This window comes from Bos grunniens, chromosome 5 (assembly GCF_055505025.1).
Source record: "Bos grunniens cultivar Pamir isolate PY7600 chromosome 5, Bosgru_T2T1.0, whole genome shotgun sequence".
Classification (NCBI taxonomy): domain Eukaryota; kingdom Metazoa; phylum Chordata; class Mammalia; order Artiodactyla; family Bovidae; genus Bos; species Bos grunniens.
In genome coordinates, this window is record NC_141169.1 from 17881111 (window position 1) to 17896343 (window position 15233).

Sequence of the window (15233 nt, forward strand, 5' to 3'; positions counted from 1 at the left end):
GTTGTTTAAAAGGAAAACTACATATTAATGTATTATAAGTGTGGAGCTTGAGGCATTCTCAGAAACAAAACACCTGTATAAAACAATCCAAGATCAAGGAACAGTTTATTACTAACACTCAGGAAATTTCATTCATTCTCTATTCCTGTCCTCATCCTCCCTAGCTGCAAGATCTAACTACTATTTCGAGTTTAATAGCATAGGTCACCTTTGCCTTTTTCTGTATTTTATCTTAATGGAACATACACTATGTTCTAATGCGACCCCATTTTTTTCTGGCATTATGTTTATGAATTTCACCCATATTGCTGATGCAACAGCAAGTTATTTTCATCATGGTATGGTATTTCATTTGGAAATGGCAACCCACTCCAGTATTCTTGCCTGGAGAATCCCAGGGATGGGGACGTCTGGTGGGCTGCCTTCTATGGGGTCGCACAGAGTCAGACACGACTGAAGCGACTTAGCAGAGTAGCAGCAGCAGCAATAATATATATTTATGTTATTTCCAGCTTTTGGTTATTATCAATGTCATTGCTATGAACTTTCTTACACATGCGTATTCAGTTCAGTCACTCAGTCGTGTCTGACTTTTTGCGACCCCATGGGCTACAGCATGCCAGGCTTCCCTTTCCATCACCAACTCCTGGAGTCCACCCAAATTAATGTCCATTGAGTCGGCGATGCCATCCAGCCATCTCATCCTCTGTCATCCCGTTCTCCTCCTGCCCCTAATCCCTCCCAGCATCAGGATCTTTTCAAATGAGTCAGTTCTTCACATAAGGTGGCCAAAGTAATGGAGTTTCAGCTTCAGCATCAGTCCTTCCAATGAATATTCAGGACTGATTTCCTTTAGGATGGACTGGTTGGATCTCCTTACAGTCCAAGGGACTCTCAAGAGTCTTCTTGAACACCACAGTTAAAAAGCATCAGTATTTTGGTGCTCAGCATCTTTTACAGTCCAACTCTCACATCCATACATTACTACTGGAAAAAAAAATAGCTTTGACTAGATGGATCTTTGTTGGCAAAGTACTATCTCTGCTTTTTTATTTATTTATTTATTTTTAAATCCTCAATTTTACTGTATTAAAGGGTTGATTACAATGAATAAAACAAATGCTCTTATATAGAGATACATTAATAGGTCCTGAACATTCATGTTTACAACCATTTGTTACTTTTCCTCAGTCAGTTCTGTCATTTTTTGAAGCTGTATTTAAATCTTTTTCATCACCTAAAACTTGAAGTGATGTCTATACCTATTTCTCTTGAAATCTTTGTAACTATTTGATAGTATGCACCTACTAACCTAAAATAAACATAGGCTTTTATCAATATAGATTTCGGTTTTTAGGCTATACTGTGGACTACTTGGCAAAACACAAATAGATCATCTTCTGTAGTATCTCCCTCCATCAACCTAACCAGTCTCAGTTATTTAACTTACACTACTTCCTACATAAAGCCTCTATTCTACTCCAAAAACTGTTCCACAAGCTCTGAATTTCCCCAAATCCTGCGCATACACACACACACCCTGCCATTAAGTCCCTTTTCCATCAACACAATATGGAAACACCATCCCATTTATTCTTATATCAAGCTACAGTTCAAGAATTATGTAAAGCATTTCCAATTGAATACATATTTGTAAGTGTCTTTTCAAGCATTCTATTTTAAACAAACATTATAAAGTTATAAAAACTATTAATTTAAAAATATTTTGTATGATCTATTAAAATTACATAAATCTCCAACAGTTTCTGAATATCTGATATAAATTTCATGTAATATTTGTTTTAGCAAAAGAAGGAAAAATAGGTCATGTTGACATCAACCTATTATTGTAAATAATCATATAGGATGTAGAGTAAATATATGATATTGAAGGTATAGGAGGGAATTATGTTGTACAATTAAGAAAATATCACCTATTATCACATTTAAAGCAAAGCGATCTATACTCTAAAGGGTTTTTTTACTGTGTCTTGAAATCTTTCAGCAGAATTGAAAGAAATCCATGTACTTCCTTGATGAAGATGTTTATTGAGATTACAAAGAGGTATCTCCTGAAATGCAAACTATCTGCTTTCCGATGTTACCTCCTGTCATCATGGACTGGAATGCAGCTCCCATGTTTTCCAATCCATTTATTCTAGTCTCTTTGATCTTTAGCTTTCCTTCTTTAAACCATTGACTCAGTTGGAGAATACCAAACTCAAATTTATCCTTATAATTTAACACCAGAAATCTTTCTCTTGTGATGTTTCTTTCTTTCTGGATTGCTTCTATAGCAGGGTGTAGTGGAGGATAAGGCACATCTTTGTTGTACTGAGAAATTTGACCACAGAGGATGATGTGGCTGTTCTGATTCATCTGACTTATCACTGTATCACTGATGTCACCGCCAACATTGTTTAAGTAAACATCCACTCCAGCTGGGCATAATTTATGGAGTTGTTCTGCAACATTCCCCTCTTTATAATTAATTGCAGCATCGAAGCCCAATTCTGAAGTCAAAAAGAGGCACTTCTCAGGTGTTCCACAAATTCCCACGACTTTGGAACAGCCCAGCAAATGGCCAATCTGCCCAGCCAAGGATCCACAAGCACCAGCAGCCCCACTAACAACCATTGTTTGATTAGATCCAGCAGTTATATGACTTTTTTCCTGTACCCCAATCAAGTAAGTCAAACCAGGCATCCCTATAGCTTCAAGAAAGTATGAAAGGTGTCCATCCACAAGTTGTGGGTCTACCTTTTCAAGGATATTTCCATCCAGAATAACCTTGGTTTGCCAGGGCCAATAGAAGGAAGTCACAAAATCGCCTTTTGTAAAATTTGTGTTTTCTTTCTTCTATAATCCCAACACCTCCAGCATCAACCACCTGAGACAGCTGCCAAGGTGTTATATAGTCACTGCCAGTGTCTTCATTCATTCTACAACGCATGTAAGGATCCATGGAAAGATAAAGAGTTCTGACTTGTACTTGTCTTTCATTGACACAATCTGGTAAGTTTACTTCTTCTACTTGGAAATTTTCTGCCACCGGATGACCATTTTTTCCAGGTCTGGAATTCAATACCACTCTTTATACAATCATCACCTTGTTTGAACAGTGGTCTCACAAGACTTCTGTATAAAATAACTCATCAAGCAAACCATATTCACCAGGTATGACATTAAGTAGGTTCTTAATTGGTGGTAAGCAATATTTCCTGGTAGTTCAGACCGTAAAGAATCCACCGCTGACAAGCTCGGGAGCTTTTTAATAATACACTTTCTAGGTTGGTCATAGCTTTTCTTCCAAGCAATAAGTGTTTTTTAATTTCCTGGCTGCAGTCACAATCCTCAGTGATTTTGGAGCCTCCCAAAAATAGTCAGCCACTGCTTCCACTATTTCCCCATCTATTTGCCGTGAAGTGATGGGACCAGATGCCATGGTCTCAGTTTTCTGAATGTTACACTTTAAGCCAAATTTTTCACTCTCCTCTTTCACTTTCATCAAAAGACTCTTTAGTTCTTCACTTTCTGCATAACTGAGGTTATTGATATTACTCCTGGAAATCTTGATTCCAGCTTGTGCTTCATCCAGCCCAGTGACTCATGATGTACTCTGCATATACGTTAAATAAGCAGGGTGACAATATACAGCCTTGATGTACTCCTTTTCCTATTTGGAACCAGTCTGTTGTTCCATGACCCGTTCTAACTGTTGCTTTCTGACCTGCACATGGATTTCTTGGGAGGCAGGTCAGGTGGTCTGGTATTTCTATCTCTTGAAGATTTTTCCACAGTTTGTTGTGATCCACACAATCAAAGGTGTTGGCATAGTCAATAAAGCAGAAATAGATGATTTTCTGGAACTCTCTTGCTTTTTTGATGATCCAGTGGATGTTGGCAATCTGATCTATGGTTCCTCTCCCTTTTATAAACCCAGCTTGAACATCTGGAAGTTCATGGTTCATGTACTGTTGAAGCCTGGCTTGGAGAACTTTGAGCATTACTTTAATAGCATGTAAAATGAGTGCAATTGTGCGGTAGTTTGAGCATTCTTTGGCATTGCCTTTTTTTGAGATTGGAATGAAAACTGACGTTTTCCAGTCCTGTGGCCACTGCTGAGTTTTCCAAAAGTGCTGGCATATTGAGTGCAGCACTTTCACAGAATCATCTTTTAGGATTTGAAATAACTCAACTGGAATTCCATCACCTCTACTTGCTTTCTTTAGTGATGCTTCTTAAGGCCCTCTTGACTTCACATTCCAGGATGTCTGGCTCTAGGTAAGTGATCACACCATTTCGATTATCTGGGTTGTAAAGGTCTTTTTTGTATAGTTCTTCTGTGTATTCTTGCTACCTCTTCTTAATATCTTCTCCTTCTGTTAGGGCCATACAATTTCTGTCCTTTACCGAGCCCATCTTTGCATGAAATGTTCCCTTGGTATCTCTAATTTTCTTGAACAGATCTCTAGTCTTTCCCATTCTATTGTTTTCCTCTATTTCTTTGCACTGATGACTGAGGAAGGCTTTCTTGTCTCTCTTTGCTATTCTTTGGAATTCTGCATTCAAATGGATATATATATCTTTCCTTTTCTCCTTTACTTTTGCTTCTCTCCTTTTCACAGCTATTTGTAAGGCCTCCTCAGACAGCCATTTTATTTTTTTTGCTTTTCCTTGGGGATGGTCTTGATCCCTGTCTCCTGTACAATGTCATGATCCTTCATCCATAGTTCATCAGGCACTCTGTCTAACAGATCTAGTCTCTTAAATCTATTTCTCACTTCCACTATATAATCATAAGGGATTTCATTTAGGTTATACCTGAATGGTCTAGTGGTTTTCCCCACTTTCTTCAATTTAAGTCTGAATTTGGCATAAGGAGTTCATGATCTGAGCCACAGTCAGCTCCCAGTCTTGTTTTTGCTGACTGTATAGAGCTTCTCCATCTTTGGCTGCAAAGAATATAATCAATCTGATTTTGGTGTTGACCATCTGGCAATGTTTATGTGCAGAGTCTTCTCTTTTGTGTTTTTGGAAGAGGGTGTTTGCTATGACCTGTGTGTTCTCTTTGCCAAACTCTATTAGCCTTTGCCCTTCTTCATTCTGTATTCCAAGGGAAAATTTGCCTGTTATTCCAAGTGTTTCTTGACTTCCTACATTTGCATTCCATTCCCGTATAATGAAAAGGACATCTTTTATGGGTGTTAGTTCTAGAAGGTCTTGTAGGTCTTCATAGAACCATTCACTTTCAGCTTCTTCAGCATTACTGGTTGGAGCATAGATTTGGATTACTGTGATATTGAATGGTTTGCCTTGGAAACGAACAGAGAGCATTCTGTCGTTTTTGAGATTGCATCCAAGTACTGCATTTTGGACTCTTTTGTTGACTATGAGGGCTACTCTAGTTCTTCTAAGGGATTCTGACCCACAGTAGTAGATATAGTGATCATCTGAGTTAAATTCACCCAATCCAATTCAATTTAGTTAGCTGATTCCTAAAATGTCAACGTTCATTCTTGCCATCTCCTGTTTGGCCACTTCCAATGTGCCTTGATTCATGGACCTAACATTCCAGGTTCCTATGCAATATTGCTCTTTACAGCATCAGAGCTTGCTTCCATCACTAGTCACATCCACAATTGGGTGTTTTTTTGGTTTGGCTCCATCTCTTCATTATTTCCGGAGTTATTTCTCCACTGATCTCCAGTAGCAATTGGGCACCTACCAACCTGTGGATTTTATCTTTCAGTGTCCTATCTTTTTCCTTTCCTGGTTGTTCATGAGGTTCTCAAGGCAAGAATACTGAAGTTTGTTGCCATTCCCTTCTCCAGTGACCACATTTTGTCAGAATTCTCATCATGACCCGTCCATCTTGGATGGTTGCACAGGGCATGGCTCATAGTTTCACTGAGTTAGACAAAGCTGTGGTCCATGTAACCAGATTGGTTAGTTTTCTGTGATTGTCGTTTTCAGTCTGTCTGCCCTCTGATGGAGAAGGATAAGAGGCTTATGGGAGCTTCCTGATGGGAGAGACTGACTGAAGGGGAAACTGGGTCTTGTTCTGATGGGTGGGGCCATGCTCAGTAAAACTTTAATCCAATTTTCTGTTGATGGCCTATTAGTGAAGATAAATATGGATTTCTTTTGAGCATATACCTAGACTTGTAAATGTGGGGCAAAAAGCATATATGTTCAGCTATAGTCAATACTGCTAAACAGGTTTCAAAAAGTAATTGTACCAATTTGCATGCTCACTACAGAGTTTCAGCTGTTTCAAATACTTATTTCCTAGCAAACAGTGGAGATGTTCAATATTTTAAATTTTATCTGTTTTTGTGAGTATGTGGTAGTTGCCTTAATTTTAATTTCCTGATGATTAACATGTTTAAAGATCTTTTTATGTTTACAGACAATAATATATTCTTTTAAATAAATGTTTATTTGCATGTATTACCTATTTTTAACTGGGTTACATGTCATTTTTCAGTTAATTGAAGAAATTTTTGTCACCTATACATATTGTGACAGTTTTCAGCCTTGTGGGATTGCTTTGCACTTTGTTAATGGAGATTTTTGCAGTCCACTTGTTGTCAATCTTAATTTAGTTCAATATGTCAATCTATATATAGTTAGTGATTTTGTGCATGTGTATCTTCTTTAAGAAACCTTTGTATACTCTGAGGACACAAAGATGTTATATCTTTTCTTAAAAAAAAACTTTACTCATTTGTCTTCAACATTTAGACCTAAAATTCATTTGGAATTGATTTTTGTGTATTTTTTGAGATATGCATTGCCTTTTAAAATCACAGATATATTCTCAGCACACAGCAATAAAATTGAGTAAATAGTCCTTGAATGTCTGACAAATATGAATAAGTGAAAACAGGATTTAGGAAGACTCTAAAAAAGTAAGGTATATAGGGTCATGTGTGTAAAGCAGATATATTAAATTAGCTGTTCAAAATTCCATTATCAACTTCATTATCTCTTCTTTGCTATGTTAAATCTTGATATCTTAGCTTCCGTTGCAGCTGTAGCCTTTTTCAGGTGAATAAGTTATAAGAAGAAGTCAACTGGCTGCCCTGGTGGTCTTAAATGGTAAAGAATCTGCCTGCAATGCAGGAGTCCCAGGTAGAGAAGGGAATGGCAACCCACTCCAGTATTCTTGCCTGGAGAATCCCATGGACAGAGAAGCCTGGTGGGCTACATTACATAGAGCTGCAAAGAGTCAGACAAAACTGAACAAATAACACTATTGACACTAGAAGTCAACAACAGATATCCCTTTCTTTTCCTCTTGCCAGTGTCCTGTAATATGTTCACAGTATGATGCCTGACACTGGAGAAGGGAATGGCAACCACTTCAGCATTATTGCCTTGAGAAACCCATGAACAGTATGAAAAGGCAAAAAGATAGGACACTGAAAGATGAACTCCCCAGGATGGTAGGTGCCCAATAAGATATGGGAGATCAGTGGAGAAATAACTCCAGAAAGAATGAAGAGATGGTGACAAAGCAAAAAAACACCCAGTTGTGGATGTGACTGGTGATGGTAGTAAATTCTGACACTGTAGGAATCTGGAATGTTAGGTCCATGAATCAAGGTAAATTGAAGTAGTCAATAGGAAATGGCAAGAGTGAACATCGACATTTTAGGAATCAGTGCACTAAAATGGACTGGAATGGGTGAATTTAACTCAGATAACCATTATATACACTACTGTGGGTAAGAATCCCTTAGAAGAAGTGGAGCAGCCCTCATAGTGAACAAAAGAGTCTGAAGTGAAGTACTTGGATGCAATCTCAAAAACGACAGAATGATCTCTGTTCGTTTCCAAGGCAAACCATTCAATATCACAGTAATCCAAATATATGTTCCAACCAGTAATGCTAAGAAGCTGAAGGTGAATGGTTCTATGAAGACTTACAAGACCTTCTAACTAACACCCAAAAAATATGCTCTTTTCATTCTTTTCAAGGGTAAAAGAGTTTTCCAAAGAGAATGCACTGGTCATAGCAAACACCCTCTTCCAACAACACAGGAGATTACTCTACACATGAACATAACCAAATGGTCAATACAGAAATGAGATTGATTATATTCTTTGCAGCCAAAGATGGAGAAGCTCTATACAGTCAGCAAAAACAAGACCAGGAGCTGACTGTAGCTCAGATCATGAACTCCTTATTGCCAAATTCTGACTTAAATTGAAGAAAGTAGGGAAAACCACTAGACCATTCAGGTATGACCTAAATCAAAACCTGTAAAATGATACTGTAGAAGTGACAAACAGATTCATGGCATTAGATCTGATAGACAGAGTGCCTGAAGAACTATGGATGGAGGTTCGTGACACTGTACAGGAGGCAGTGATCAAGACCATCCCCAAGAAAGAGAAATGCAAAAAGGCAAAATGGTTGCCTAAAGAGGCCTTACAAATAACTGAGAAAGGAAGAGAGGCTAAAGGCAAAGGAGAAAAGGAAAGATATATATATATATATCCATTTGAATGCAGAGTTCCAAAGAACAGCAAGGAGAGATAAGAAATCCTTCCTCAGTGATCAATACAAAGAATAGAGGAAAACAAAGAATGGGAATGCCTAGAGATCTCTTCAAGAAAATTTGAGATATCAAGGGAACTTTTCATGCAAAGATGGGCACAATAAAGGACAGAAATGGTATGGACCTAACAGAAGCAGAAGATATTAAGAAGAGGTGGCAAAAATACAAAGAACTATACAAAAAACCTTCACAATCCAGATAACCATAACGGTGTGATCACTCATCTAGAGCCAGACATCCTGGAATGTGAAGTCAAGTGGGCCTTAGGAATCTTCACTATGAACAAAGCTAGTGGAGGTGATGCAATTCCAGTTGAGCTATTTCAAATCCTAAAAGATGACTTGTGAAAGTGCTGCACTCAATATGTAGCACATTTGGAAAACTCAGCAGTGGGCACAGGACTGGAAAAGGTTAGTTTTCATTCCAATCCCAAAGAAAAGCAATGTCAAAGATTGCTTAAACTACCACACGATTGCTCTCATCTCACAGGCTAACAAACTAATGCTCAAAATTCTCCAAGCCAGGTTTCAACAGTACATGAATCATGAACTTCCAGATGTTCAAGCTGGATTAAGAAAAGGCAGAGGAACCAAAGATCAAGTTGCCAACATCTGTTGGCTCATCAAAAAAGCAAGAGAGTTCCAGAGAAACATTTACTTCTGCTTTATTGACTATGCCAAAGCCTTTGACCATGTGGATCACAACAAACTGTGGAAATTCTGAAAGATATGGGAATACCAGACCACCTGACCTGCCTCCTGAGATATCTGTTCTTAGGTCAAGAAGCAACCGCTAGAACTGGACATGGAACAACACACTGGTTCCAGATCAGGAAAGGAGTACATCACAGCTGTATATTGTCACCCTGCTTATTTAACTTATATCCAGAGATCATCATGCAAAATGCTGGGCTGAATGAAATATAAGCTGGAATCAAGATTGCTGGGATAAATATCAATAACCTCAGATATGCAGATGGCACCACATTATGGCAGCAAGTGATGAAAAACTAAAGAGCCTCTTGATGAAAGTGAAAGAGGAGAGTGAAAGATTTGGCTTAAAACCCAACATTCAGAAAATTAAGATCATGGCATCCTGACCCATCACTTCATGGCAAATAGATGGAGAAACAATGGAAAGAGTGACACACTATTTTTTCTGGCTCTAAAATGAAGATGGTGACTGTAACCATGAAATTAAAAGATGCTTTCCTCTTGGAATAAAAGCTATGACCAACCTAGGCAGCAATTGAAAAGCAGAGACATTACTTTGCTGACAAAATCCGACCAGTCAAAGCTATGGTCTGTCCAGTAGTCATGTATGGATGTAAGAGTTGGACTATAAAGAAAGCTGAGCACCAAAGAATTGATGCTTTTGAATTGTGGTACTGGAGAATACTCTTGAGAATCCCTTGGATAGGAACGAGATCCAACCAGTCCATCCTAAAGGAGATCAGCCCTGAACATTCATTGGAAGGACTGATGCTGAAGCTGAAACTCCAATACTTTGGCCACCTCGCGTGAAGTGTTGACTCATTGGAAAAGACCCTCATGCTCGCATAGGTTGAAGGCAGTATAAGAAGTGGACGACAGGGTGAAATGGTTGGATGGCCTCACCTACTCAATCAATATGAGTTTGAGAAAGCTCCAGGAGTTGGTGATGGACAGGAAAGCCTGGCATTTTGCAGTCCATGGGACCACAAAGAGTCAGACTCACCTGATTGACTGAACTGACTGATTTATGATACCTGAAGATACAGCAGGTATATTGTAGCCCTGAGGTTACAACAATGAACATCAACAACAACAATATCAACAACAAAAACTCAAATTGTAAGAAACTTATTTTTAAGGAAAAAATATAACAAGATGCATGGTTCCCAACATTATTATTGAACATTTATGCCAGTCATATTCTTGAACTTTTTGGTATGCATTAAAAATGACCTTCATTTGTATTCTTTGGACACATTTTTAGCTTAGTTTTCTTTTATATGTAACCAAATACATTCATAAAGGGAGAAGTCTAAGGGATCAATCTACATTTTATGTTTGAGAATGCCATATGTTTTGAAAGATAATTTTCTCATGCACCATAAGTTGAGATATAAGGAATGTCCTTCATTTTAGACTGTGTTTAGTTCAGTTCAGTTGCTCAGTCATATCCGACTCTTTGTGACCCCATGGAGTGCAGCACACCAGGCTTCCCTGTCCATTACCAACTCCCGGAGTTTACTCAGACTCATGTCCATCGGGTCAGTGATGCCATCCAACCATCTCATCGTCTGTCATCCCCTTCTCCTCCCGCCTTCAATCTTTCCCAGCATCAGGGTCTTTTCCAAGGAGTCAGTTCTTTGCATCAGGTGGCCAAAGTTCAAAACACTGAAGTTCAAAAGCATCTGTGCTCACATAAGTCAGAAAGACCTAGCCTGAACCCCTGCAGTCTACTACACTTTCCTTTTCTGAGAAATATACTTAGTAACACTCACAGGCCTTTAGTGTGTGCTCTATTACAAAATAAAATAGGAAAGACATCTTATTTTTTGAGTTATTTTGGAGAAAATCTTACAATTATATGGGAAAGGTATCTGACATAAGGTAGGTATTTGATAATTATTAGGTATGCTTCTCTGGTGGCTTAGATGGTCATGAATCTGCGTGCAGTGCAAGAGACCTGGATTCAATCCCTGGCTTGGGACGATCCCCTGGAGAAGGGAATGGCTATCCACTCTAAGATTCTTTTCGGGAGAATTCCATGGACGGAGGATCCTGGTGGCTATAGTCCTTAAGGTTGTAAGAGTTGGACATTACTGAGCCACTAACACACACTCATACCCTCTCACTTTAATTATAGTATTTATTTATAGTACATACCTGAGAGAAGCATATAATAAACAATAAACCAGTAAACAAACAAAACAAAACAAAAAACCAAGAGAATTTTTTTTCAATAGAGATATGTACTAGAAATTCATTTTGTCCAAATGACAGCTTTCTTGGAAGTCATACTTGGAACACATATGTCACATGTGAAGTTCAATTAAAATATCTTTCACCTTGTAGAAAAAAGGAAAAGGATATTTTCTGACATTTACAATATCAATGTTACTTGTCACATTCAATGTCAAATGTTACAAATTTTAACTATTATTTTGTGGAAACTGTTTAATAAATAATCATGGCCTAAGAACTTTATGAAGCTTCCAGAATCTGTAAATTATTATCAGACAGTTGCATCAGTGCCAGGAAAGCAATCCTAATGATTTTATGGGAAGATAATTTATTTATCTAAATATTTAGAATTGTATGACAATTTTTAGAATACTTTTCTATAGTTTCTCAGGTGGCACTAGTGGTAAAGAAGATACCTACCAATGCAGGAAATATAAGAGACACTGGTTTGATCCCTGGGTCAGGAAAATCCCCTGGAGGAAGGCAGGGCAACCCACCCCGTATTCTTGCCTGAAGAATCCCATGGACAGAGGAACCTAGTGGACTACAGTCCATGGGGTCACAAAGGGTCGGACATGACTGAAGCAACTTAGCACACGCACATATTGTTGCTCAAGAAGGTAACAAGCATAATTCTGAGATTTATTATCTCATCTGTAGTTTGTGCTGATGCATTAATAAAAGCAAATTCATCTTTCTTCAGAGTAGAAAATCAAATCACATCTCAAATTTGTTTTATACTAATAGGATATTACATTAATTCAAATATTTGATTTGTTTTTCAGGCAAGCAACAAGGAAAAATGAGAGAAATAAGAGTAATTATAAAAAAGACTGATATACCCTTGAAATTGATAAAACCAATTTTAGATGGCATACACAACATTAAGAAAATCAAGGGGGACAAAAAAAGATATCAGTAAACTTTTAACTGGCCTTTTAAAAGTCTCATTTGGCTTAGAAATGTTCCTAAGGAGAGAAAAATAACAGACCTTTTTGCTTTTTTGTTGTGTTTTTGTTGTTACAAATAAATCAAGAAATTATACCTTAATCAATTGAAGATGTGCATTTCAGGAAATCACTGAGCTCTAAGGGAGCAAATACTGGCAAAGCTTACTACTACACGACACAGTTACTTCAACATTGAGAAGAGAAAATCATGCCATATTTTAGTAGTTCTTAGAAAATATTACAGCAATCATACTCCAGGGAATTCAGAAGCTGTTGAAGTGTCATTAGTTTCTACAGAAAATTCTGTCAGAAACTTTGAAAACTGAAAATAAAATACAACCAAAACCTCAGAATAGTCTAACAAATGGTACAATAAATTTATCTAATTCTCTTTGTTCAAAAAGTGATTTGGGTTATCTATAGGAAGAACAAGGGAATAATGATAATACTTTATATTTAGTACTCACTACTGTTAAGGCACATTCACCTTTTTCATCTCATTTGAATTGTTCAATAACTTTGTGAAAGAAATAGGTTACTCATAGTGGTTTTGATTTGCATTTCTCTGATAATGAGTGATTTTGAGCATCTTTTCATGTGTTTGTTAGCTATCTGTATGTCTTTTTTGGAGAAATGTCTATTTAGTTCTTTGGCCCATTTTTTGATTGGGTCATTTATTTTTCTGGAATTAAGCTGTAGGAGTTGCTTGTATATTTTTGAGATTAGTTGTTTGTCGGTTGCTTCATTTGCTATTATTTTCTCCCATTCTGAAGGCTGTCTTTTCACCTTGCTTACAGTTTCCTTTGTTGTGCAGAAGCTTTTAAGTTTAATTAGGTCCCATTTGTTTATTTTTGCTTTTATTTCCAATATTCTTGGAGGTGGGTCATAGAGGATCCTGGTGTGATGTATGTCAGAGAATGTTTTGCCTATGTTCTCCTCTAGGAGTTTTATAGTTTCTGGTCTTACGTTTAGATCTTTAATCCATTTTGAGTTTATTTTTGTGTATGGTGTTAGAAAGTGCTCTAGTTTCATTCTTTTCCAAGTGGTTGATCAGTTTTCCCAGCACCACGCATACACACTGAAGAAACCAGAATTGAAAGAGACATGTGTACCCCAATGTTCATCACAGCACTGTTTATAATAGCCAGGACACAGAAGCAACCTAGAAGTCCATCAGCAGATGAATGGATAAGAAAGCTGTGGTACATATACACAATGGAGTATTACTCAGCCATTAAAAAGAATACATTTGAATCAGTTCTAATGAGGTGGATGAAACTGGAGCCTATTATACAGAGTGAAGTAAGCCAGAAAGAAAAACACCAATACAGTATACTAACACATATATATGGAATTTAGAAAGATGGTAACAATAACCCTGTATACGAGACAGCAAAAGAGACACTGATGTATCGAACAGTCTTTTGGACTCTGTGGGAGAGGGAGAGGGTGGGATGATTTGGGAGAATGGCATTGAAACATGTATAATATCATATATGAAACGAGTTGCCAGTCCAGGTTCAATGCACGATACTGGATGCTTGGGGCTGGTGCACTGGGACTACCCAGAGGGAGGGTATGGGGAGGGAGGAGGGAGGAGGGTTCAGGATGGGGAACACATGTCTACCTGTGGCAGATTCATTTTGATATATGGCAAAACCAATACAATATTGTAAAGTTAAATAAAATAAAATTAAAACAACAAAAAAAAGAAATAGGTTACTAACATGCCTCACTTTTCAAATGAAAAGACCTACAATATATCTAGGGAATTATGATTTTGAACTAGAATTCATCTCTCCTCGCACAGAACCATTAGTGCTTTCTTAAATTATGAAAATAAATTATACAGATCAGTTTTTAAAATCTGTGTATTGTACTTTAGGTAAGTGGAAAAATTCAGAGACAATAGAGACAACGGAAGCAACTCATGGCCTGAAGCTATGATTACTGTGACCTGCATTGCACTGCACTGTCCACTTCTGAATTTTATAATTCTGTCACCAAATTCTAATCAATTTGTGAACAAAATTTACATATATTCTAATAGTTGTATAGGTTAACTGTTCAGTGGATGGTTAAGATAAGTACTATAAAACATGGAGCATAGCACAATATCTACAAAAATCTGAATGTGAGGTCAGCATACACAATAATCCCATATGTACATCTCAGGACATACAAGAACTTTGCTTCCCGAAGAAGTAAGAGAATATGAACAAGACAATAAACAGTTCTCTTCAAGGAGAATCGCTATGCTAGAGAGTGAACATGTGAAAACAACTGCAGGTATGAATGAGATATGCATAAAGAAATAACATTTGTCATGTTATATAAATTATTTAAAATTCAAGGACTTTCCTGGTGGTCCAGTGGTTGAGAATCTGCCTCCCAATTCAGGGAATGTAGTTTCAATCCCTGGTTGAGGATCTAAGATCCTACATGCTCTGGGGCAACCTTGCCGCGAGGACTGAACTCTCAGCACCACTAGAGAAAGCCTGCACGCTGTAATGAAGATCCTGCACAGCCAAAATAATAATACAATAAATCCAAATCTACGTAGCCTTTTAATTTTTCCAACACTCTTTCCCAGCTCCCATGTCTAATGATATAAGAAATATCAGTTATTATAGAGTCTTCCAATCCTAGATTCTCATGGATAAAAATCCAAGACACTTTATGCCACTGTATCCCATTTGGGGTTAGGGATCCTCAACAAGCCTGTAAATCTCACTGCACATGAAACGGGGTTGTTAGGTGTA

The 15233-nt window shown here is 37.6% G+C and overlaps 1 pseudogene across 1 annotated transcript; it reads right to left on the reverse strand.

Annotated features, from left to right (window-relative positions):
• Positions 1 to 1983: 1983 nt before the first annotated feature.
• On the reverse strand, positions 1984 to 3151 carry LOC147371355 (prostaglandin reductase 2 pseudogene; annotated as a pseudogene). The gene has a single exon (XR_015164775.1). The product of XR_015164775.1 is annotated as a prostaglandin reductase 2 pseudogene (transcript).
• Positions 3152 to 15233: the final 12082 nt, after the last annotated feature.